The following is a 24,581-nucleotide window of genomic DNA, read 5'->3' on the forward strand; positions in this document are numbered from 1 at the left end:
AGCAGTTAGATTTACCTCACCAGGACTCAGAAAGAATCTCCATTTCCCCCTAGAAGCCCACACTGTGATTATCAGAAAAAAAAGCTGGTTTTTAAGATTATGCTTCAGTATATTTTAGAGAAAATCTATAGGTTTAGGAGACTCTTGACTAGTCCCTACTCTTAGTTCATTCCCTGACTAGTTATGTAAATGTGGACCTCAGTGATCCTATCTATAGAATGGTAGCAAACCTATCTGACCAGTGTGTTTCAAATAGTTAAATGGATTAAACAAAACAGTACATCTAAGAGAGTGTTAAGCAGCTTCCAAGCAAGAGTGTGTACATGGGGCTACTAAAAGGGCCTTCTGTGTCCCAAGTGCGATGCTGGCACTTGCACAGCTCCTCACTGGAAGCCTGGACTCAGGTAGAGAGGAGGCTGTTTGCATTGTGTTTGATGCTCTGGCTGTGGCCATAGACTTGCCCAGGGTTCCACCTAGTCCTGATCTAGTTTGTTTCTTCTCCATTGCAGGAAGACAAGAGACTGCTTAGGCTCTGGGACTAGTACCATGGGACCCTGTACTGGTTAAAGCCATCTCCAGGACCTGAACAGACAACAAGGTAACCTGAGAGGCCAGGCCAGGCCAGGCCTGCTTCTGGGATGTGAGCAGTGTTTCCGCCCCAATTGCTGCTGGAAAATCCCAAGCGAACAAACAAGTCGAGGCAACATGCATCAGGGTCCCTCCTCATTCCGCTACTGCTGCAGTACTTAGAGGAAGAGCTTGCTTCCCCTCCAAGCCTTCAGCTAGCTCCCTCCCCCTTGGCAGGGATTCTTCCAAGTTATAAAAACTGAGACACTAGAGGGGAGGAAAACAAGTCCACTCACTGTCCTCACCCTTTTCCCCTCTGGGTTGTTGCAGCAAGTTCCCAGGAACAGCCCTGGGCTCCTGGTTGACTGGAAGGGAGGTAGGAGGGGTGGAATGCGTGCATAAACTGAGCCGATTAAAAGTCAGTGCTGTTTCAAGGCCATCTAGAACTCAGAGAATGCATGTAAGAGCGAGCACGCATGTGCGTGCGCGCTCCCGGGCCTCCGGGTTGAGGGAGAGTGCCTAGTTGAGTGAGAGCAGGCTTGTGTGCAGCCTGGGAGGACAGGGTCTCCATGACAACCGGCCTGGCTGGCTAGCTGTGCTAGCTCTGCTCACTTGGCTGGAAGGAGAGTCTTGAAAGGTCAGAGGAAGGAGCTGTGGGAAGTTCGCAGCAGGTACTGGAGCTTAAGCCAGTGGATCTGGAGCCCTGGGCTCCCTAAGCGACTGTGGTGTGAGCCAGCCTCTGCGGAGAATGGAGTGGGCAAGAAATCACCCAGACTATCAGGTAAGGGCACCTCTGAGCCTCTTGCTTTGAATCTTAGGCGGTTTGTGGCAGGCCAGTGTCTGTGCTCTTCACTCAAGGTTTGAGGTCGAGAATGATGTCATGCTCCAACAGTTGGATTCTATTAGCTCCGGGAAGAGGAGGGAAACAGCCAGTTTTCTTGACTTTTCAAATCCAGCTGATCTTACTGTGGCTGAATTGTAGATGTTTAGGCTTCACTCTGCTTTTGTTTAGCACAAAGCCACCAATATTTTCACAGGAAAGCTCTTTCACAGGAAAATGAGTTCTCACCACTCTAGCTCTTGTAGTTCTTACATGGAAACTTTGGGTGGCTTGGTTGGCTCTACCTAGTGCTGTCCTCTTGCCACCATGCTGTTTGGCTTGGCCAGTAACAACATTCAAACTAGCTAATGAAGCTTAGTGAGGCACCTGTAGTAAGTTCCAAGTACCTCTGGAGTGTTAGCAGGACAGAGGGACTATCACAGTAATATTGGAGCTGGGGCCTTTTGCACTCTCTTTATGAAGTAGCTTCAGAAATAGGAAACTGCCCCCACCTCCCATTAATGATGCTTATCACAGGTTTTCTTGAGTTGTGGAAGGGACTTTCTTCAGGTTTTGGGACTTGCAAAAGTCTGTCTTATTCAGATGTTGTAGAGGAGTATCTTAGGTCTAGGAGCTAGGAACATAAGGGATAATGCTTATGCTGGGTGATCCCTTTTGTCCATATTTTAACCAAATCTCAGAGCACACAGTGTCCACATCATGCATGCCTAAATTTCAGAAAAAAGCTTGTTATGACCTAGAAGTGTGGAGAGGAGTGGTGTGCGGTGAACTTGGTGTGGCCTACCAAAAGGAAACCCTCCCTTAAAGGGAGTTATATAGATGATGAAGTAGCCAGTAGTCAGGCCATTCGTAATGTTTAAGGGAGGATGAGAGCTGCGGATCCTCCTTACAGGACCCCTTCCCTTCCCCAAGAGGCATACTTTTACTTCAACTTGGCCTCAGGGAACTTTGTGGACACTTTTGGTTTCTCAGTGGGGCCAGGGAACAGCTGTTGTTCCTGGCTCTTTGGTTTTTCCTTCTTGAACTTTCTGAACAGTGTGTCTTTTGTGTCCTAGCAAACAATAAGGGGACCTTCTGATTAACTTCGGGTCAGCTTGCCAGTACAAGCGCTGGCTCTACCTCTGATTCTGGCGGCCTGAATGTATACTGTATGCATCAGTGTTGGGGGCTGAGGGTCTGCCAGTGTGAACTGAATGGCCCCTGAACCTCAGATCAGCTTCTTTCAAAGTTAATTCCTCTTCCTACAACCCTCTAGGGATTCTTTTCTTGAGGGAATATGGCCTGTGGGTTGGGATTGAAGGAGAAGTTGTAAGAAGGAATTGTCTGAGTCCAGTGGTGCTCTATGAGGTTCTGTTGCTTGCTGGGAAGTCCCTTGACTAATAGAAGCTTCCGGTTATTAGCTGTGAGATGGAAATAACGATAATAGTTATTATCATAGTACTATTGAGAGGAAGCAAATGGAATGGTTTCCATGAAAACAGTTGTAAACAAATCTATGTAATGTGATATGCTAAAGAATGAGGCTTAAGGAATAGCCTGATTTCTCTGGAAAGCTGCTTTGCCTCTTCTGAATCCCTCATTAATAAAGCACCTTCCACTCACATGCATTTACAAATCGAAATGAGATACCCTCACAAGCCTTCGCTGAGATGTGTAGAGAAACAAATGAGATACCCTCACAAGCCTTCGCTGAGATGTGTAGAGAAACAAATGGTGCATTCTTTGAGTTGGGAAATCAGCTAGGAGGCTATTCACGGTAGACTTTGAGCCTCATAAATGATTCTTTAGAGACACTTTAGAGATAAAGAGTCCTGTAAGTTATGCAACTCGTGCCTTAAGAGATCTTTCCCTTTTCCAGTGCTCATAGCTCCATGCACTGGTGGCATCACATGTTTCTTTTGTTTGTTTGGTTTTTGTTTTTTTGGCACCACATGTTTTAATTCCTATAAGACAGGCCCTGTTTCTGCTAGTCTCCTCTGGGGAAACTTGACTGGGCAGAGGGGCCAGTCTCCTCAGTTCTAGATTTGAATGGTCAGCCTAAAATTGATAGAAAGTGTTATTGCTCTGGAAATCTCTTAAGAGCCAGGCAGCTTTTTGAAGAACTTGTAAGGGGGAAACCAAAAAGAAAACAAGGAAGTGGGAATTCCAGGGGCAGATACTTGATATGTCCTGGAATTGTGCCAAGGAATGGAGTAGCAGGAGAGGGGAAACTCCAAGTAAGGGCGTCCTAGATCTGCCCTCTTTCTTCAGTGAACCTTAGGCTGTATGACATACTAGGGTACCCCACCCATAACTTCAGCCTCTATCACAAGACAGCGGGAAACATGCCAGCCATGACCTGGAGTGGCATTTGGAGAGAACGGGCTTTTTTTTTTTTCCTCCTTCCTTGAATCAAACAATGCAGCTTTCCCAGGTGATTTCACATCGCTATGGCCAGTGAGGCTTGAAGGAGAAGTTGTGAACAGTTTAGATTGGACACATCACTGTGGCCTCTCAGGCCTGAAGACGTTGTGCAAAACTTAGATTGCACTGCAGCTGTTCCTTTCTCCCCACTCCTTTAGCTTCCCACAGCTGAGTCACAAATTGGATCCCTCTATGTTCCTTAAGGATTAAAAAGTAACACTCCTGTTCTCACTCCCTCTCTCTTCCTTTGTCTGCTCCCCTTCCTGTATACTTTCCCTCAGGGCTCCCAATCTCCAAAAAGAATAACCAATCACCCAGGGAAGTTGAAACTTGGAAATCTATGGAGATTAAGGCCAAGGGCATCCTTAGTTCTGCTGGCCTATTCCTTTCTCTGGGCTGGGAGGACAGCTTTGAACAGACACCAAATTCCAAGAATCATGGCCTCTCTGCTAACCTGTGACTAAGAGAGGGATGCCTTGTCTTCCACTGGATCTGAAACTAAGAACCACTTTGGGCGGGGGGCTGGTATCTGAGAAAAGTGGGCTTGAGCACCTTTGTGAAACTGGATTATTTGCTGTCATCATCCTAGCAACTTCAGATTTCCACTGTTGGGTCCAAGAGAGTTTGCTAAGGCAGCCAAGCAAAGGCAGCACATTTCTGAGGCCCGAGGAGGCTAGGCAGCAGCCCCTAAGAGCCTGGCTCAACTTCCCTTCTGTGTCTCTCTGTTGACTGGAGGGCTGGGTGAGGAAGCTGCAGATAATTGAAATCTTTGAGTTAGAGGGACCATGGCTGAGAGGGCATGAAGGGAAAAAACAAAAACCAAAAAATAAAAATTAAAAAAAAAACCTGGCCATCAGATTTCTCTTCAAAGTCTATGGGAAAACCTGCATTAATGTGACTTGTGTTAGAGGAAGGGAGAAGAGGGCATCTCTTTCTATTAGATGGTAGGCACCGTGATCATCTGTTTGAGTAAGTAATAGTGTCTGTCTTAGGGGAATATGTTGTCATTCTATGTAACACTGAGCTGATAGAGAAACCCTAAAGTCTGTTTCTAGCCTGGGGCCCCAAAAAGTGTGTGTGTGTGTGTGTGTGTGTGTGTGTGTTTTGTTTGAGAGGAGGTGTTCAATGAGTCTAGACTACCTTGTTGAAGAGTTTCTCTAATGACCCCCCTCCTCCAGCTCTGACATAATGAATACACTGTTATGGGGCCTGTTGAAACAATTACAATGACTAAATATTTGGGCTTCTCTGAGATTGTCCCTATAAAAGGGTGAATTACATGCAATTAGGATATGAAGCTGCTTCAACCAAGATGGGCCTGTTTCTGTGGGCTTATTTTGAAACCATTTCAGTTACTTCTCCTGTGATGCCTACTGTGGCTGAAGGTTTGTCTATAAATTGGAGATTGCCTTTGGGAATCAACACAGTGTGTGAAGGCTGTTTACATATGAAAATAGGAGATCAAACTAAGGGTTATGGAAGAAAGATCTAGAAGCAACAGGAGAGAGATCCTGGATACGGGGGCTGAGAATAAAGTAGTTCTCAGCAGCAACAGTGGGTTAAAAGAAAGAAAGCCAAGCAAAGGCAACACATTTCTGAAGCCAGAGGGTGCTAGGCAGCAGCCCCTTAGAGCCACTTATGAGACTTTCATATGTATGTTATGCTATATAGATGATGTATAACATATATCAGTGTGTGTGTGGATGGGTTACTTAGCAAGTGGTTCTATCTTAAAGCAACTCTGGTGAAATCCTTCCTGTTTGTTATGCAGGAATGATCTTTCTAGAACTGCTTATTGTCTGCTCCTTTCTACTGGCCAGCCCAGACAGGGCCCCTGACGTTTTCCTTGACTTCCTATTGGAGTTCATATGTAGTGAGAAAGCTAGCCTGCCTCTGAGGGGCCCAGGATTACACTTTGCAAGTTCTAGCCAGCACCTGGCGTTGGAGTTGATATACTTTTTCACTTGCTCCTGTGCTCAGAAGTATCTTGGGTGCCTGATGGTATACTTTCTTGATCAGTTTAAGTCAGAGAACACAGATTATATGGGCTAAGAGCTGGGGAGGATCCAGAAAGGTATGAGTTGTGGGACTTATGTTGATGTTATATTGTTCAGATTTCCTCCCTGCAGCATTTTTTCCTACAGTGTGAGCTTCTGCTGGTGTGATTAAGACAGAAGCACAAACCTGAAGTTTGGGGGGTTTAGAAATAGGGTTGATTGTCGTCTGGAACTCACAGGCTAGAAAAGGGGAAGAGGGCATTTCTCTTGTAGTCAGCCAAGGAGAGGAAGGCAGGTAGGAGGAGGGTGGGTCTTCTACAGTTCTCATGAAGCTTCTTTGCAATTGTTGAGTGTTAAGGTGGGGAAGGATATAGGAAAAGGAATGTTGGCAAAAAACATGAAGTCAGCCACTTTAGAGTTCTAGATTTACTGAAGGAACTCAATTTTAGTCTTCTTACCTGTGTTCTGGAACACAGCCTACTTCATGAAGTTCTGGCATCTGTTGTTATTTTTGCTTGTTTGTTTGAGTCATAGTCTCTTGTAGCCTGGGTGGGCCTTGAACTCGCTATGTCGCCAAAGTTGACCTTAATCTTGTGATCTTCCTGCCTCTACCTCTAGAGTGCTGCAATTATAGGCATTTACCACCATGACTGATTTTCTGTGGTGTTGGAGTCAAACTCAGGGCTTCATGCATTGCAGTTAGGTGCGTACTCTATCAGCTGGGTCACATCCCCTTCATACAATTGAGTTTGTGTGTGTGTGTGTGTGTGTATTTGTGTGTATGTGTGTATTTGCGTGCATAAGCACGTTCATGCATAGGTATGCATGTATACTACGTGAAGGCCAGAGGTGGAGGTTGGGTGTCTTGCTCTATCGCTCTGCCTTATTCCACCACTACCCACCTTTAAAAGTTTATTTTATTTTCACTTATGTGTATGAATGTACACACACACACACACACACACACAGAGTACAGGTGCCCCCAGAAGTCAGAAGAGGGCATTGTCCACTATGTGTTCTTGGAACCAAATTCAGGTCTTCTGATAGCAGCAAGCCTCTTAAGTGTTGAGTCATCCCTTCAGCCTCCTGCCTTATTCTCTTGTTAAAGAGTAATCTCTGGTCTTCTCCTTATTTACCCACAGTACTGAGTTTTAACAGGCATGCAACCATGTTTGATTTTCCATGTGGATTCTAGGGATTTGAACTCAGGTCCTCCTGCTTGTACAGAAAACACTCTTGCCTGCTCAGCTGTCTTCCTAGCCTCTGTACATCATTTTAAAAGCAGGTAAACCTGTGGAGTGTGTGCTCACTGGTGACTGTTAGATGCTCAGTGAGCATGTGGTTCTGTCTTAAAGCACCTCTGGTGGAATTCTGCCTGCTTGTTATGCAGGAATGATCTTTCTAGAACTACTTACTGCTTACCCCCTTTTTGCTGGTCAGCCCAGGCAGAGCCCCTAAGGTCTTCCTTGACTTCCTATGAGAGTCCCTTTGCAGGCTGCCCTCTCTGCTGTCATGCTGACAAAGGTTTCAGCCCAGTCCTCCTTAGTTCTGCAAATACTGATCCATGTATGCCACAAAACCCAGCATGTAAGGGATGCTTTGCAGCCATCTTGGGGTGAGGGTGGAGTAAATTGGAGTGGGGGAGTTGGGGTGGGGTAGAGTGAGGTGAGGGGGTAGTGTGGTATAGTGGGGAGGATGAGATGAGATGAGGGGAGGGGGTAGAGGAGAGGAGTGGAGTTGTAGTCTGACTCTTACTATCTTTGGAAAGTAAAAAGTAACTGGAAAGTTGTCTTTATATTCATATGTAAATTGGGGGTCATCTTACTCATCTCAAAGCATTTTTGTAAGAGTTACAGTTCTGGCCTCACATATGCTGCCAATAAATGTCAGCTGTTGCTGTCAGTTACCTCTCCTTATGGTTGTTCCATTGACACCTGGCAAGAGAATGCGTTGGCCAGGGAGTTAGCATATCTGAGTGATCCAATCTGACTACTGGCTCTCAGTGTCCTCTTCTAGAAAACAAAAGAAATGGAGTGAGAGTTTTCATTGACATTCTGACTTATCACATCCCAGTGTTGACTTTCCAGCTAAATTCTCTGAAATTCTGTGGAATTAATTATACATTTTATTTCCCCAAGTGACCAACCTGTGTATAGTTTGTACTTTTAAAGTATTTGAATAACTTTTAAGCCCATCAGCTAGATTCTAGGAAACATTTTTACTTAGTTCCTAAAATTTGAAGATGGAAAACTTGTTCTCAGGCTCAAAAGGTACATTGATGCTTGTAGCAATTACAGAGAGTAAGCTGGAAACCCTCTAGGTTAGTAAGAAAGAAGTGGGCCTACTTGGTGCTCCTGGGAATATTCTCATTAGTAGGTGTTTGGGGCATTACTTTTTATTTGCTCTGAAGACTGAATAAATGCTGCCATCACTCCTCTGGAAAAAAGGAGAGGTTGTAGTATTATCTGAAGAACTCTCTTCACAGTTTGAGTGACCAGCTAGTGGCCAAAGACAAAGCATATCAGAGAAAGAGCTATACAACCAGAATGACATTTGGAACCTGGACTCTAGTCAGACTGAATTCTAAGTGTCTGATGATTCAGCCACATACGTGGTTCTTAGGGCTGCCTCTGTTGTGTAGCTTGTCCACAGTGCTTTTACTCTATCAAACTGTGGTGGTAAAAGACTTATCTGAGAGTGTTGTAGTGAAGTCTACATGTGAAGACATAGCTATTACTTTCTACCTTGTGAACAAAATATTAGCTATTTTCCTATTTATTACTCCCTTGCAAACCAAGCTATATTTGTGGCTAAGCTGTGGGGTTTGTTATATCTCTTCCTTAACATCGTGGGCAATTTTAAGAGACCCCTTATGAGCAACAGATCAGAACTCTTGTACTTTGCTTTGTGTGGTGTGATGGTACCCGCCTTTAGTCCCATCACTGGGAAGATACAAACAGGCAGATCTTGTGAATGTGGGATCAGCCTAGCCTATCTATATAGCATATTTCAGGCCAGCCAGAACTACACGGTGGGTGATGGTGCATGTAATCTCAATACTTGGGAGTCTGAGGTAGGAGGTTGAAGCTAAGCCTGGCTATATTGTAAGATCCTCCTTCAAAGCAAACCAACCAACCAACCAACCAAACAAACAAATAGGTCAGAGGGGGAATCTGGCCAAACCAAAGAACTGTCTAGGCTTAGAGGATCCTCTGTGAGGGCTAGCACATGTATGACATTGGAGTGGGGACATGGCATAACCCTGTATGAAGGAGCAGGATAGGAAGTAGAAGGGCTGATGGGAGGCTCAAGGAGAGTGGAGACAAGGTCAGTGAGATCTAGGCAATGAAAAGTACCAGATATCTGGGCAAGTGACTATGACTGAGACAATCATCAGGACAAGCCCTGGCACTTTCCTTTTCCAAGAAACTTCTTGAGTCCATTTCCAGGTGCCACTTGCCCAGCACTGACCACTCCCAGAGGAGTAGGAGGTCTGGATAGGGAGGTTCTAATCTGTATCTAAAAAAAATGAGTAGCACCTTATCTACAGTATAAGTCTAACTCCTTTTCCAGTTGTAAGAAACAGGAACTTTTGCTGCCAAATTTAGCAGTGCGTTTTAAGTCCCTCAAATCTCCTTTGAGAGCTCCCAAAGCTCTCAGCTTTGTTGTTATCTCCTGCTGAAATAGCGCCTGGAAAGGTCATCTCAACAGTGCCAATTTATGGGCCTGCACAATGCAGGCAAAATCTCTGTGAGGAGGTGCCTCACAGATGTTCTCTTTGAATAAGACTGCTTATAATTTAAGGTGTTTTTCCCCCCACTAGAAGGCCAAACTTTGCAGGGTAGGGCCAAGTATTCTGTAGTTAATTCTGAAGGCTTTCAGAGGCAAGGCTCAGTGTCTAGGAACCCATTGTATTCTCAGAACCCCAATCTCAATACTCAGCACAGTTATGCTTCTACTACTGTTGACAGAAAGTTTCTGTGGCGCAAATTTAACACTATACTGTTTCCCCTCTCCACTTAGTTTATTAGCCACTCATGACCTACCTTTTTCTGCTGGAATAATTAAAAGATGAAGCCTGTGGGGTGCTGAATGAGCCACACATGGGACTCATTTTCAAAGGTTAGGGGACAAGTAGGTCAGAGCCATATATATAGAGAGAGATTTTACTAGTTGAGAAAAAAGAATGCAGTTAGAAAAAGAAAATTCAAGAATGTGAGTGACCCTGGCAGCTGTAAAGAAGTGGATACATGAGAGTGACAGAAAAGTATTTAGAATCGTTGACATGATCTTGGCAGTGGCAGTGACCTTGGTTTGCAGCCTTGGCTTGACTAACTCAGCTGCTGTGTTCAGAGGATTAAGGTTTTGAATTTTAGGTGGAACGTGCAAAACAGCCTCATTTTCTTTGCCTTTTTCCATCCCACCCATTCCCCTGCCCATTATTCCCCCTGTAAGTTCAGACCTAAACAGACTGGACAACATCGCATCCTCCAGGTGTGAGTATTCATTGCTGCCCAGGGTTATTACTGCCCAGCTGTTATTCTTAAAATTTCTGGGAGAGCCAGCTGTGAGCATTATAGGGGGAGAAGGGTTTGGTTAATTTTGAATTAGTGCCCCAAAGAGGGTAAGAATTGGGTTAAAAAAGGGGGGGGGGCGGAGATTTTTATTGTATTTAAATCTCAATTATAGGTTTTTCTGTTCTCCCTCCCCTCACCCCTGCTCTTTATCTCATAACCCATAACTGTTAGGCAAATTCTGGTGAGTTTCAAAAGAAGTACCGTCTAGACTTGTTTTCAGCTGCAAAATTTAAGGCTAGAAGTCAATGTGGGCCCCTGGAAGAAGTTTGAGACAGAAAACCCTGGGGAATAGATCCCTTAGGAAACTCCTGAGCCCCTAGCAATGTTTACTGTTTTCAGCTGGGTGCTGTGGGGACTGCTTATTGGTGTTTCCCAGGGGTTGATCTTCAGCCTTTTATCTTCCTCATCCACGTCTCTGTTTTGGGGGGCCAGCCTCTCCTGTTAACCATTAGTTAAGAGAAAGAAGAGGGTAGCTGTACCTCTGCCTCAAATTTCAGAAATGGAATTTATTTATTTATTTATTTATTTATTTATTTATTTATTCAGTAAATATTTACTTAAGACAAAGTCTTACTATATAGCTAAGACTGGCCTGGAATTCTTCTGTCTGAGTCTCCTCAGTGCTGGGATTGTAGATAAGTGCCACCATGCCTGATTCATTTAATAGCTATTTATTTAATTATGTGTGTGTGTGTGTGTTTGTGTATGTGTGTGAGAGAGAGAGAGCAGAGACATAGACACAGAGAAAATATGAGAATGTTTTAGTTAAGTCAGTGTTTTCTATTTGCCCTTGCATATGTCAGGCTAAATGGCCCAGAAGGTCCTAGGGATCTCCTGTCTCCACCCCCTGTTGATATAAGGAGCACTTGGATTATAGGTGCATACTACCATGTCTGACTTTTGACATGGGTTCTGGGGAATTGAACTCATACTTGTATGGTAGGTGCTTTATCCACTAAACCCTCTCTCCAGCCTTAAAAAATATTTACTGAGTATCCATTTTGTTCTAGCTACTATACTGTATGTTAGGGATGTAGAGATAATAAAGATAGATAGCAAAGTCTTTTTTCATGGAGCTCATTGTAGAGAAAGTTCAGTAAACAAGTAAACAGATCAATACATGGGATAAAGTGATGTTACAAAGGAGAGAATGGGGATATGAGAGAGGGTAATAGGAACTGGAGAGGTTAGAAAAGGCCTCTCAGAGAATGAGGTTCAAGCTCAAGCTCCTCACTTCTCCAAAGTGAGAAGAAGCCAGGAATATACAGGCTTGGGGAAGTACCTTCCTAACATAGGAAACAGGAAAGACAAAGGCCAGAGGTAAAGAGAACTTGATGTGCCAAGTAAATATGGTTGTGGTGCAAGAGCAAGTGATTCAGACTGCATGGTGTTAGCTGAGACCAGTTGAGATGGTGCTTAATGGCCTTTGTCAGGGACTTAACCAGTGTTAGAGGTACACATTCTAGCTCTACTTTGGAGTGAGGTGTAGCAGTTTGACAGAGATGGCTAGCAGCATTGAATCTAATGAAAAGGAATCAAGAAAAGAATAAGAAGAAGCAGAAGCAGTCTGGAGTAGGGATGGACATGAACAGGTTCAACTAGCAGAAGCTAAGTGTATGCATACTTGGGATCAACAATATGTGTTCACAATTTTCTGCAGAGTTTAGGTTTATGTTATTTCGTTAGTAGATGTATTATTATACCAGGCACTTTTAACAATAAATTTATTCATTTATTCATTTTATATCCCAATCACAGCCCCCTCCCTTCTCTCCTCCCAGCCCCACCTTCCCTCCCTCCCTCTTTCACCTTCCCCCTCTCCCCTTCTCAAAAAAGGGGAGTTGTCCCCTGCCCCACTTTCAAACTCACCCTAGCCCATCAAGTCACATTAGGACTTAGTACTTCCTCTTCTATTGAAGACAGACAAGGCAGCCCAGCTAGGGGGAAGTGACACAAAAGCAGGCAACTGCTCCCCTTGTTGCTAGGAGACCCACATGAAGACCCAGCTTCCCATAAGTTACATTTATGTTGTGGGCCTAGGTCCAGTCCATACATGCTCTTTGATTTGTGTGTCAGTCTCTGTAAGTCTCTGTGGGCCTACGTTAGTTGACGTGGTTGGTTTTCTTGAGGGGTTCTTGTCGCCTCTGGGAGCTTCTATCCTTCCCCATACTCCTCCACAAGACTAGCCTAGCTTCACCTAATGTTTGGCTGTGGGTCTCAGCATCTGTTTTGTTCTGTTGCTGGGTGGAGCCTCTCAGAGGACAGTTATGCCAGGCTCCTGTCTGTAAGCATAGCAGAGTATCATTAAGTGTGAGGGGTTGGCTTTCGCCTATGGGGTGGGTCTCAGGTTGAGCCAGTAATTGGTTGACCATTCCCTTGTTCTCTGCACCATCTTTATCCCTGCATATCCTGTAGGCAGGGTAAATTGTGGGTCAAAGGCTTTGTGGGTGGGTTGGTGTCCCCCTTTCTCCACTGGAAGTCCCACCTGGGTAGGCAGTGGCCCTTTCAGTCTCCATGTCCTCCGGAGCTAGTAGTCTCAGCTAGAGTCACCCCATATCCTGCTAGGAGACTACTCTGTTGCAGATCTACAGCTTGTCTCAAAGATGTCCTCTTCTCTTGTATACCAGGCACTTTTATTGGCAATTTTATTTGACATTTTAGTAAACCCTCATGACAATCTTTGAGTGAATTTGTTGATATGATGTCTTCAGGAACTCAAGCCCCTGACTTGCTTACACTCTGGATCTAAGTCTATATGAACTGAAGCATGTGCTCTTTCTACACCCCTATTCTGATCAACATACCATAAATGTGGTTCCTCTCACTTACCTGAAACATTTAATGAGTCCCCTGCTCAGAGTTATGTTTCATCGATGACTATGATCTCCTTTCAATCCATTGGAAACTAGAATAAGTTTTGAATGTTTGTGGGGCTGAATAGAGTATTTTCAACTTTCACTGAAATGATTACAATGTCAACTACCAAGACTACTAATTAGAAGAAAAAAATGGGGCAGGGGGTTGGGATGTGTGGTAAGACTGGAACACAAATAACCTGAATTACCTTTCTCCCCTCTCTCTTCTCTTCCCCCCATTTAAAAAAAATATTTAAATTTTTAGTTGATTGTAGTGGTACATGCCTTTAATCCTAGCACTTGGGAGACAGAGGCAGGCATATCTGTGTTAGTTTGGTCTATAAAGCAAGTTCTAGGACAGCCAAGGCTCTGTTACACAGGGAAACCCTGTCTTGAAAAACAAAAGAAAAATGGGTGTATTGGGGGCAGGGTTATGGACAAGTGCAGGTGCCAGTTGAGGCCAGAAGAGAACATCAGATTCCCTGGAGCTGTAGTTGAGACTGTCAGTTTCGGTTATGGGAACTGAACTTGGATCTTCTGCAAGAGTAGTATACACTCTTAACCACTGATCCATCTCTCCTGACCAGCTGCCCACCCTCCCTTGCTCCCTTTCTGGTCTCTCATCCTTGCTGTTTAGCTGAGGGTTACCTTGAACATTTGCTCTTCCTTCTACTTTTGGAGTGCTGGGATTACAGGCATACATCACCATACCTAACATATGCAGTTCTGCAGTATGGTTCCCTCACATTATTTCAGTTATGTCTTCTTGGATTTTATGGTAAGAAGATGGAATTTGTTTTTTTTAAATAATTTATCAGTAGACTAGTAGTTACAATAAATAAACCTTTAATTTGTAGTTTACGGATATCTTCAAGTCTTTGAAGTTTGCTGGGAATGTTTAAGAAAAGAAATTTATCAGGTCACAATTTTGACTTCTTAGGAATTAAGCATTGACTACACTTAATTTGTAGATACTTTTTCTGAAGGTACTGAACCTGCCTGGCTTGAGTTGCAGAGTTCAGAAATGAAGATGGGGGGGGGGGGTGTTTGTGAGCTCTTATTTCTTAGAAGTTAGTTCATGTGATCCATGTTCCTCCTAGCTGGTATGCTGGAATAAAACAATTTGTTGGGCTAGATCAGGGTGAGAGTGAGTTTCAGGCAATCGTAGATTTCTGAGACCCAAAGGAGTTTCTTTTGTGAATAGTGAGTTCTACCTTGCTGCTTCCCATCCCTATCTGACGGTTTTGCTTCTGAAGGAAAGATATGTGGTTTGTGTGAGGTGTGTTTTTTTTTTTTTCTTTCCAGATTGTGTTTAACGTCAATTTACTGGACAAAACTTTAATACTCCTCTATCTTGAGCAGAGATGCACAGATGAGTTCCACGATGAGTCTGAGGAGATGGGCTAAGGTGAGAACTTAAAGAGCTGAATCACCAAGAGCCAGGGAATCACTGCTCTGAAAGCAACAAAGAACATCATTGGCATCATTTTATGGGAAAGCAGCTTATGGCACAACTGAAATGATAGAAGTCTTGTCTATCTCACTGAGTGTATTATCATGGATAGGCAGTCTTCCTTTCCGTCAAAACTGATTTAAAGTAGTAGAAAGTCAGGAAGTCCAGGGGCAGAGTCTGAACTCCCTTGCAGAGCTCTTAGGAGCCTTAGATTGGTGGTTTTGACACTCGAACATACACCAGACTTACTCAGAGAGCATATTTCAAGTTCAGTAAGGAAGGCCAAGGTAGGACTAAGAATTTGTGTTTTGGACAAGTTATAGATATGCCTGCTGGCGGTGGTAATGTGTGTAGTACCAGTGGTGTGTGGTGGTATGTGGTGGTAATGGTGTGGGATGGTGGTGGTGTGTGTGGTGTGTGTAGCGGCATATGTGGTTGTGGTGTTATATATTGTGGTGGTAATGGTGATATGTGAGGTGGGGTCATGATATGTGGGGTCTTATGTATATGGTATTGGTGTTGGTGGTGTGTGGTGATGGTGGTTGTAGCGGTGTATGTGGTGGTGGTGCTGATGTGTAATGGTAGCATGTATGGTGTTAGTAGTGGTGCCTGTGGTGGTGGTGGTTTGGTACATGGTGGTGACGATGATGGTGGCAGTGGCAATTTTGGAACCTCACTCTGAGAAGCACTGTTTAAGAGGTTTGGTGGTTGAGATGCAGTAAGGCTTTGAGACAAGATGCTAGAACTTTATGACTAGCCTAGAACTTCTTAGCTGATTCGCATGGTAATATCAACAGACATGGGTAAAGGTCTGTGCCTTTCTAGTCACTTTTCTCATGGTATCCAAGTCAATTCCAGGTGAGGTTTCAGGTGGTGTGCTTGTCTACAAATTGCTGCTTGTCTGATTTTTGGAACATGCCCATCCTGTGCCCTTTATTTCATTAGGACAAGTGACATTTCTGTCAGGAAACGCTGCCTACCCTGCACAGCCCTTTGGTTGGCTGGGCTGGCTCAGGGGCTGCAGGCAGGCTTAGTGTGAGTGTGCTCTGTTTATTAGCCAAGTTTACACAAGGAGATTATCTCTTCAGCCCAGGAGTTGGATTTCAAGGGCAAAGTCCACAGTGAGTGGTTGAAAAGTTGAGAACACCTGGCAGAGAGGGTTTCACTTCTCAGTCCTTGGGGTGTTCCCACAGAGGTCAGGTTTTTTACTTGTGAGAATTTCTCTGAGGCAGAATGGCTCCAGGTGTCATCACCTTCATGTTTCAACACCAGAGGCTTCAGGTGAGACAAGGCATAAAGTGGGTCTCTCTTCTTTGTCATCCATGTTTCCTAAAGCCTTCTCTGGCATGCTCTTTCCTTTAGAGGTCTGGGACTTTTCCTCTCCTCCCTTCCCCATATGTGTGTGTATAGTCTTTAAGTCTTTAAAATTATATATAAGTGTATATAATTTATATATGTGATTTTGAAGTCTTAAAGATAGGCTCTTGTTTTTTAGTGATTCTGTTTACACAACATAACACTGGCAAATGACATGGCAAATTAATAGACAGAAACAACATTACTCACCTGGAGTTCGGAGAGAGGTGACAAATACAAAGTTAATGGTTGGTGTAGGATGTTTCTGGGGAAATAGTGGTGATGTTTGTACAACTTTGTGATATGATATGATGCCGCTGAATTGTACAACTAATGAGTAATTGAAATTTTTAAATTATGCTTTACTACAAGAAAATATTACGCTATACTAAAAAATGTTGTATTAGAACCAAGAGTGTTTTTCTATGTTAGTATATTCCTCTTGGCAGCAACATTATGCCTTTTCAGATGACTCTCATAGTTTTACACAGTGAGACCCTGAGAATTGACCTTGAGTTTCCCCAGTGCCCCCTGTTGTAGACACTCCTGTAGCAAGCACGCAGTTGTTTGCCCACGTGTTCTAATACTTGTGTTTTTTAAGCAGAATTCCTACAAGGGAAGCCTTGCTGACCAAAGGGTTTACTCTAATAAATATTGCCAAGCTGCTTTCCAAAGGAGTTGCATCAGCTTAATTCTCATGAGTAGTATAGGAAGACACATTTCCACCACACCTGTGTCAGTATGGTATTTGCAAGTTTCTCATCTTTGCCAATCTGATAGGTAAAAAAGAATTTTCCTTTTAAAAGTGATTTTCTTTTTGTTATGTGCACGTGTGTGTGTATGTGTATGTGAATGAAGTACCAGTGGAGTCCTAAAGAAGGCTCGAGCTCTTGGCCACTAAGCCATCTTTCTAACATCTGAAAAGGGTCTTTTTTTTTTTTTTTAATGCTTTGTTTAGTTTTCTGTCATTACTAGCAGAAGTGAGCACTTTTTATGTTTACTGCCAATTGCTTTTATTCTTCTGTGAGTTTTATGCTTAAATATGTTATTCACTTTTCTGGTTAGTTCCTTATAGATTTGTTATGAATATACACAGATATATCAGGTCTGGGATATATGTGTTGATAGTATTTTTTTCCTTCTTTCTTCCTCTTTTCTCCTGGTAAATTGATCCTTTACATAAAATTGGTAAACTTTATTTTATTCTTCTTTTAGTGAATTAAGGCCCCCATATTCAAATTCTCATAGTATCTCCTATTTATGATGTACCATAGCCATTAAAAATAGTTTTGCAACACTTAAAAAGGAACACTTCTAACCAGTTAATGAAGGCAGCAGATTGACAATTATAATATACAAGTCTCCCCAATCCTGGAGCCTGTTTATTTTCTGTTATCTGGATGTGGTACTACCATATTCCTTTTCTGTGTGTTTGGGAATAATCACATCTGGCCCCTTGGGAAAACTTCAGAGTGAATCCCTAGGTGCAACTGTATGAATGTTAGAGACCTAGAGATTGTAATACAAAGCCTCTCCCTAATGCAGAGATGTGGCTGAATGATCTCATTCTGGCTGAGGTAGCCCATAGGTGAGTTTTGACATCAGTGACATGGTGGCATAGTAAGTGGGCCAAAGTCCCAGAAAGGATGTGGCTTTGCCATGGGAGCAGCAATAAACATGAACAAATGTGTCTTCTTCAGGTACTAATAAAGAGCCAAGTGTTGTGGCCCAAGCATGTAATCCTAGTATTTGGGAGGCAGAGTCAGAGACAGGGAGGGCCATGAGATCAAGAGCCAACCTGACTTGTCTCAGAGAGAGAGAGAGAAAGAGAGAGAGAGAGAGAGAGAGAGAGAGAGAGAGTAAAGAGCTAGTTCAGTCTTATCACACATATGAAAAATTGGACATGGTTATAGATGCTTATAATCCAAATGCTGGGAAGGTGGAGTCAGGCAAATCTTTGGGGCTCATTGGCCAGGAGGCTAGTGAGAGGTTGTTGTTGTTTTTTTTTAAAGAGGTAAATAGCCTTTTCAGAACAAGATGTCTGTCCTGTGCATTCATAAATGAATACATAAACACACACAGAGGACAGAGTGAAGGAAGATTATGAAGTCAGAGAAGGAAGGCTGTTTATTGAGGATTCACTTCTGTCCGAGATACTAAACTGAACAGATTTACCTTAACTGTACCTTAAAGGCAGCTTTTAGCAGCACGGTTGCTGATCCTAGAGTCCTAAACCCAGGACAAAACACCTCCTTCAAGGATCAGAGTGTAAATCAAACTTTAGGGCTAGTCATTACGGCTTAGGACACTTGAGGAGAGCAGGAATAAGCTAGCATGCTCTGTCAGCCAGGAGCTTAGGCAGAAATGTTAGTGGAAGTGAGCTAAGTAAGGAAAGAGAAGGGGAAAGTGTTCAGGGAAGCATATATCAGATCTCTGCAGGGCCAATTGCACAGAGAACTGCACTCTGAAGGAACTGAGTTGGATGAGGTATAGAAAAGGCCAGCATCCTACAGTGGATTCTATTACAAGGATTTGCACTGGGCTCTGAGTACTTTGCGTAGAGGGTTAAAATTAGGAAGTGGCTACAAGGATATGTGTTCACAGGAGGACAGGAATGCTGCAGTTTGCTGGACTTAACAGGGATGTGAGGAATTTCAAGATGGGACTCCACATAGGTCTTGGAGCTGCCATTTTCCTGCTGACCAATGTGCACCCTGAAATATAGTGGCTTAAACATCAGTTGTTTCTCATGATTCTGAGCGTCTTGTGTAGTTTTAGTTAGATAGAGGCTAGGCAGATGTTGTCTGAAGGCTCACTCACCTGTGTGTTTTGGTTGGGGAAACCCACACAGTTGGGGCTTCCTAAATATGCTTTCTCATTCTTGAGAGTTTTCTTGTCTCTGCCTCTACTATTACTCCATGCTGTACCTTCTAGAGCTACAATTCTTAGGAGGCAGCTCAGGATCTCCTAGTGAATGCCCTAGAGAGACCTGAAGATGTTGAATGGCCTTTATCTTCCCTAGGCTTGGGAGTACAATCTTGAATGGACCACACTTTGTTCCTCAAGGCAGTGACAAAGGCCTGTTTTGCTTAAGGAGAGATTTACTTTGGGGTAATCATGATGGTAAGAGAAACTACTGGATAGTTCCCCCAGGATTTATTCGTTCTCTGCCAGTTTTTTAGTACCTCCAAAGCCTCTTAATACTTGGGCTATTACTTACCCAACATTTAAATCACCTTACTCTGTATTTATCAATACTTATATTTGTTTAAAAAAAACCTGTTTCTTAAGCTTTTTTTTTTTTTTTCAAATCAGTATTATTTGACACACAGGGAAGGTAACTTACTAAGTACAGTGAAACAAAAATGTTTAAAATTTCAGCTAGATACTGTGGTTTGTGAAAGTCCTTTCTCATTAAGAGATGGTATAGCCAGGCCAGACCAAGCAGCTTACTGTAGGTTTAATTAGAGACCCTGCGAATAAAGTAGAGAGTGATCGAGGAAGGCTCTCAATACCAAGCTTGGTCTTGTATATGCTTGTGTAGAAGCACACCTTCATACACATGTACATGCCCACACGCACACACACAGAGTGGGGCCAGATTAGGTGTTTGGAGGTAACAGCAAATGGAAACTTTCTCCTCAGACTGAGAAGACTTGGAAGAACTGAGAAGTGTGTGCTTACTGCGCTGTGATTCCTGCTAATGAGTGCTGTGCTGAGTTGGGTGCTTACTGCGCTGTGATTCCTGCTAATGAGTGCTGTGCTGAGTTGGGTGCTATGTCAGATGTTGGATGCTCTGTGGTTCCCCACAGTTTAGCTTTGGAGGTATCAAGAGTGATGTGCAGAGAAAGAAGGGTACAGAGTAGACCTGAAGAGTCTGCTGAAGTTTAGGGATGGCTTTAACTGTTGCAGTAAACCAAGCAATTGCTGGTAAAGTCACGGGGGGGGGGGGGGAGGGTGGAAGTGAGACTTAGAGCAGTCGGAGTATGCAGGGCTTGCTGATACGCTTGGGCATGTATGAGAGTATGAGAAGTCAGGGATAGAAACTTGCAGGACTCTGGAAAAGTGGGTTGTGTGTCTTTCTGTGTGTTTTATTAAGGGTGGATGCAGCTCAGTTTAGACATCCCTTTTTATCTTCAGACAGGAATTCAGTTTGCACTTAATAGATTTATCTCTTTGGAACGTCATTTCAGTTGTTGTCTCTTCTGTGTGTTTTCTACAAACTGTAATTAGATATATAGGCTAGATGTTGGTCAGGATTTTGGAGGGCGCCTTTGAGCAATGCAGAAGATCACAAGCATATAAATCTGGCTATCCCACTGTTTCTGATGTTAAATTTGGTCACTACTTAAAGTAGACCAGCCAGATGTCTCCATTGTAAAATTATAGTTTTCATTTTCTGAAGGTCACCTATGGGTAACCTTTGGCACTGCTCCTCTTTAATCTTTTCACTAAAGAGGTTTTACCTTTTTTTAACTTTGTATTATGGAAAATGTCAAGCATACCCAGAAGAAGAGTTGAAGATGAATTACCCTATAACCACCATTCAGCATCAACTCTTATCAACACATGGACTAGCTGGCGTTGTTTCTAGGCCTGTTTACTCCTCCACTACCAGATTTTTGAGCCAAGTCCTAGGCATCATTTCTAACCATTAGCATTTTAGAAGGACTCTTCAAAAAGACCCTTAAGGTATGTTTGCTGATCCATCTAATCTACCTGAGGACAAGACTTTTCAATGTATAGTCGTGAGTGCTAAGGTCCCAGGGTTGACTGCAGTGTAGTGACTAATACAGAAGTGAATTCAAGGAACACTAGCCGTGAGACTAGGCTTTGTGAGTTTCAATGCTGGGAGACAGATTAGGCTGTGTTTGAAACCCATTTCCTCTTAATGTTTGTGTATGTGCATGCATGTACATGTACACATGTGTAAAGTGGTAACATTAGTTCTGCCATGGCAGTAGCCATTATTTATATATTGTAAAGCATATGAAGCATTTTTGTATACCTTATTTCCTTGGATTTATGGTCTGTCTTTTCAGAAAAAGAATTGAAGTGGCTGGCTATAGAAGACACAGCAATAGTAACATCCCACTATCTTTCCATGATATGGTAACCAGAAAAGGGATTTTGAAGTTAGACACAGTTTCACTTCCTGCTGCGCCTTTTGCTAACTATACTTTAGTCTTTAGCTTTCTTGCTTGGTAAGATAAATAGAATTGGCAATACTTACCTCATAGGATTGTTTTAGAGTATTAAATTAATTAGCATAATGAATGCATGGGAACAGTGCTCTGCATACAGGATGACTGGTAAAAGGAAAATTAACTCTGTTAATAACAGAGCAACAGGGAATTGGTACCAAAGAAGTATGTACTGTGTCCTAGTCTTGCTCATGTCTGAAGATGCAAGGGGCCTTCACTTCTGACTGCAAGTCTTGGGTAGTCTGTGCTCCATTCTCAGAGCAGGTCAGGGTTTTTCTTTTAAGCTTCATATTGTAATGAAATTTATATGGTACTTTGAATAAGATAAAGTTGAATGATATATTGGATGTAATTCTTTTTTATTTTTATTTTGTGTAGTATTAGTGTGTGTAAGAGAGTATATGGGTATGCATGTGGCATGGCACTTCTATGGAGGTCATAGGACAGTTTTTCCTCACCTACTGTGCATTCTGGGGATCAAAGTTAGGTTGTCAGGCTTGCAGTGAAAACACTTTTTACCTATTGAATAATTCCTTTTAATTAACAAAAAGTTGATTTTATTGTTATAGCTACAGAGTTTTCTTACCAGTTTTACAACACATGCTTATTCGAAATTGGTTTCCTATAGCTTTCTTCTGCAGATTGCCAATTCTAATGTATTGTATAAAATTGTAACTTGTCAGCTGGGCAGTGGTGGCACACTCTTTTAATCCCAGCCCTCAGAAGGCAGAGACAGACAGATCTCTGAGTTCCAAGCCAGCCTGGTCAACAAAGCAAGTTCTTGGACAGCCAGGACTACACAGAAAAACCTTGTCTGGAAAAAACAAAAAACTCCCCCAAAATGAAATAATAAATAAAAAAGTAACTTGTTAAAAAAAAATCACTGTATAAGATGCTAAGCTAATAGGATCTTTATGTACTCTTCTGGTGTCCTAACTGATAGAAAAATGGGACCGGGGGCATTGGTACCACTACTTTGTGGTAGAATTTTGTTAAGAATTGTAAATGTTACGCTCAGGATGCGAGGCTAAGCACTGCACTCAGGGTCAGCCGCTTTGGACCCAGAGAAGAGCTTGTCTGGTTGCATGCGGGTTGATGCCCCAGGTCCCGCCTCTGAGAAAAAGGTATCGGACGGGTCTGATGCTCTTTGGGTGGATAACACCTAAATGAACATCGGTACAAAGTCCCAATTTATTTCTAATATCAGAGATCATACCTCTACTCTTGCCTGATGCATCTAAAACAAAAAGGGGGAACTGTAGAGAGCTGCGGAATGCTATGCCTTAAAGATGGAGCTGGTTTCCGCCTTCCACCTTCCCGATGGTGAGTGCTCTCTGTCACGAACAATTCCACATTTGGCTAAGGCTGAGGATCTGGCTTGCTTCCATGTATGTGGACCTATCTGCATTGCCCACATGGCACGCCTGGGTTGGCTACCCAGAGGCTATTTAAGCTGTGGGCTGGCTTTCCCCAGGGTCTGAGGATTGTTCAAGGTTTCTGAATAAACTGCATTGAAAAAAAAAACATAAAAAAAAAAAGAATTGTACTGTAACTCAAGACCCTGAGTTATGTATTCTATACCTTTGTATTCAGTATTTCCAACTAAATGTAGAGACTTCAGTTTGGCTTCCTTTCATCAAGTTAGAACCTAGTAACATACATTCTTGCTTGTATTAAAGCATTATACTGAATGAATCTTTATTATAGCCTTGGGAGCCCTGTTATCTCTTAAGTACTTTTATTCCATCTGCCAACACTCCTGAGAGATCAGGTGAGCAAGCCTATTACACTACTTGCCAGTATTATAGATTCATAAATATCAGGCAGAGATTGCTCTTTGCTTTATGTGGGTGACTTTCCATTTGGGACAGAACCCATCATTTTTAGATAATGCAGCCCTAGGAATTTCCTGAATAAAGCTCAGGCATGGCACAAGTAAATCATGAGATTATAGTGACTTCGGAGAAGTCCTTATTGGGAGTAGTTGTTATCCCAGAAGATAGAACAACAGGAAGGCAAGTGTCTTTCTTCAGAGAATAGGGTGCTTCTTTGTCTAGTCATCTAGTCATCCTTACTTGTCAAAGACAGATAGAACAAGCAGGTTTGCATGCTTGTCATTGTCCCCTCTTGAGCCTTTGTATCTCTATATCAAAGATCTTAGAAAACAAACTCAACTGCCATGTTGATCCATTTTTATTATAAAGTAAGAGTTAATGATGGTTTTCTGTTGTCTTGGTATGTTCAGGCTTTGTGGTGTAGGGATAGTGCTGATAATAGAAAATGCAGGCATTTGGCTTCTTAGATGATAGCCACAGTCAAAAAAATAGAAGAGTGGCTTAAATTTCAGCAGACATACGTGGCATTTTAGGTGGTTTGCCTGTGCTGTGGGGGTGGGGAAGAAGAAGAAGATACATATAAATATGGAATGCCTGGGTTGGCTAGTAGATGTCATGCAGTTAGTACTTGTTGCTGAGTTTCTGTTTAGTTATATAACATTTACTCAAATGCAAATTTGACATATGACTAGTAGTACCTAGTGCACTGGCCAGTGTTGCTCACCATTTTTTCTTAAATGTTGTTAGCTTTTTTATTTGGAACTCACTGTGTAGACCAGGGTGGTCTTCAACACACAGAGATCTGTTTGCCTGTGTCTCTAGAGTGCCAGGATTAAATGTGTGTGCCACCACACCCAGAAAAATTTGTTAGTCTTTTTCTTAGTAATTCCAGAGAGATAGAATTGCTGCTTATGTGGACTTGACAAGGCCACTTTGATGTCTTTCCTTTTGTTCTCAGTCACTCTCCTTACCACGGGTAGTTCAGCCTACTATTCTAACTGCACCAAAAGGAGCTTGGCTCCGTGGCAGGTTCAGAATCTCTGGATAGAGAATGAATTAATGCCACACTTTAGTGTGGAATTTGGGAGCTGTATAGTTCTTTGACCTTTACCCTTCAGTTTCCCAGTGGAGTCCTGTTCATTACCTTTGTATTCTTGCTATTCTCAATTCTCAGCCTGCACTAGGATCTCTAAGCCCACCTTTCTCAGACTCTGACTTTGTTAAGTTCTGTGTACACCACTGCATCTCCCTCTTCCTCTGCTAACGGGTGCCATTATTCCAGCAAAACCACATCTGCTGCTGGTGGGACCAGCCACCTTTATTTCTTTTTTTCTCGCTTAATGAAAAATTAATAAAAGCATTAGGAAGAAAGTGAAAACATAATTTATTAATATTTGGCATATATTCTTAGGGTGGCTTTTGCTACATATATAGTGAATGTATATTGATATTTTTTGGTTTTTTCAAACATGGCACTTAGACTTTGTAACCTA

The 24,581-nt window shown here is 42.8% G+C and overlaps 1 protein-coding gene across 6 annotated transcripts in view; it reads left to right on the forward strand.

The window, feature by feature from the left end:
* The window catches only part of Dennd2b (DENN domain containing 2B), a 165,283-nt gene that overhangs the window by 67,229 nt on the left and 73,473 nt on the right, over positions 1-24,581 (forward strand). For 4 of the 6 annotated variants that reach the window (XM_060367065.1, XM_060367064.1, XM_060367062.1 and 1 more), the window contains exon 2: positions 510-598. The gene's annotated coding sequence lies outside the window, so the exon portion shown is untranslated. Of the gene's footprint in view, positions 1-509; positions 599-638; positions 1,349-15,816; positions 15,975-24,581 lie in introns of those variants that run through there. The other 2 variants (XM_021636260.2, XM_021636263.2) reach the window with 2 other exon arrangements.

Source organism: Meriones unguiculatus, chromosome 14, assembly GCF_030254825.1.
Source record: "Meriones unguiculatus strain TT.TT164.6M chromosome 14, Bangor_MerUng_6.1, whole genome shotgun sequence".
In the NCBI taxonomy this organism is placed as follows: Eukaryota; Metazoa; Chordata; class Mammalia; order Rodentia; family Muridae; genus Meriones; species Meriones unguiculatus.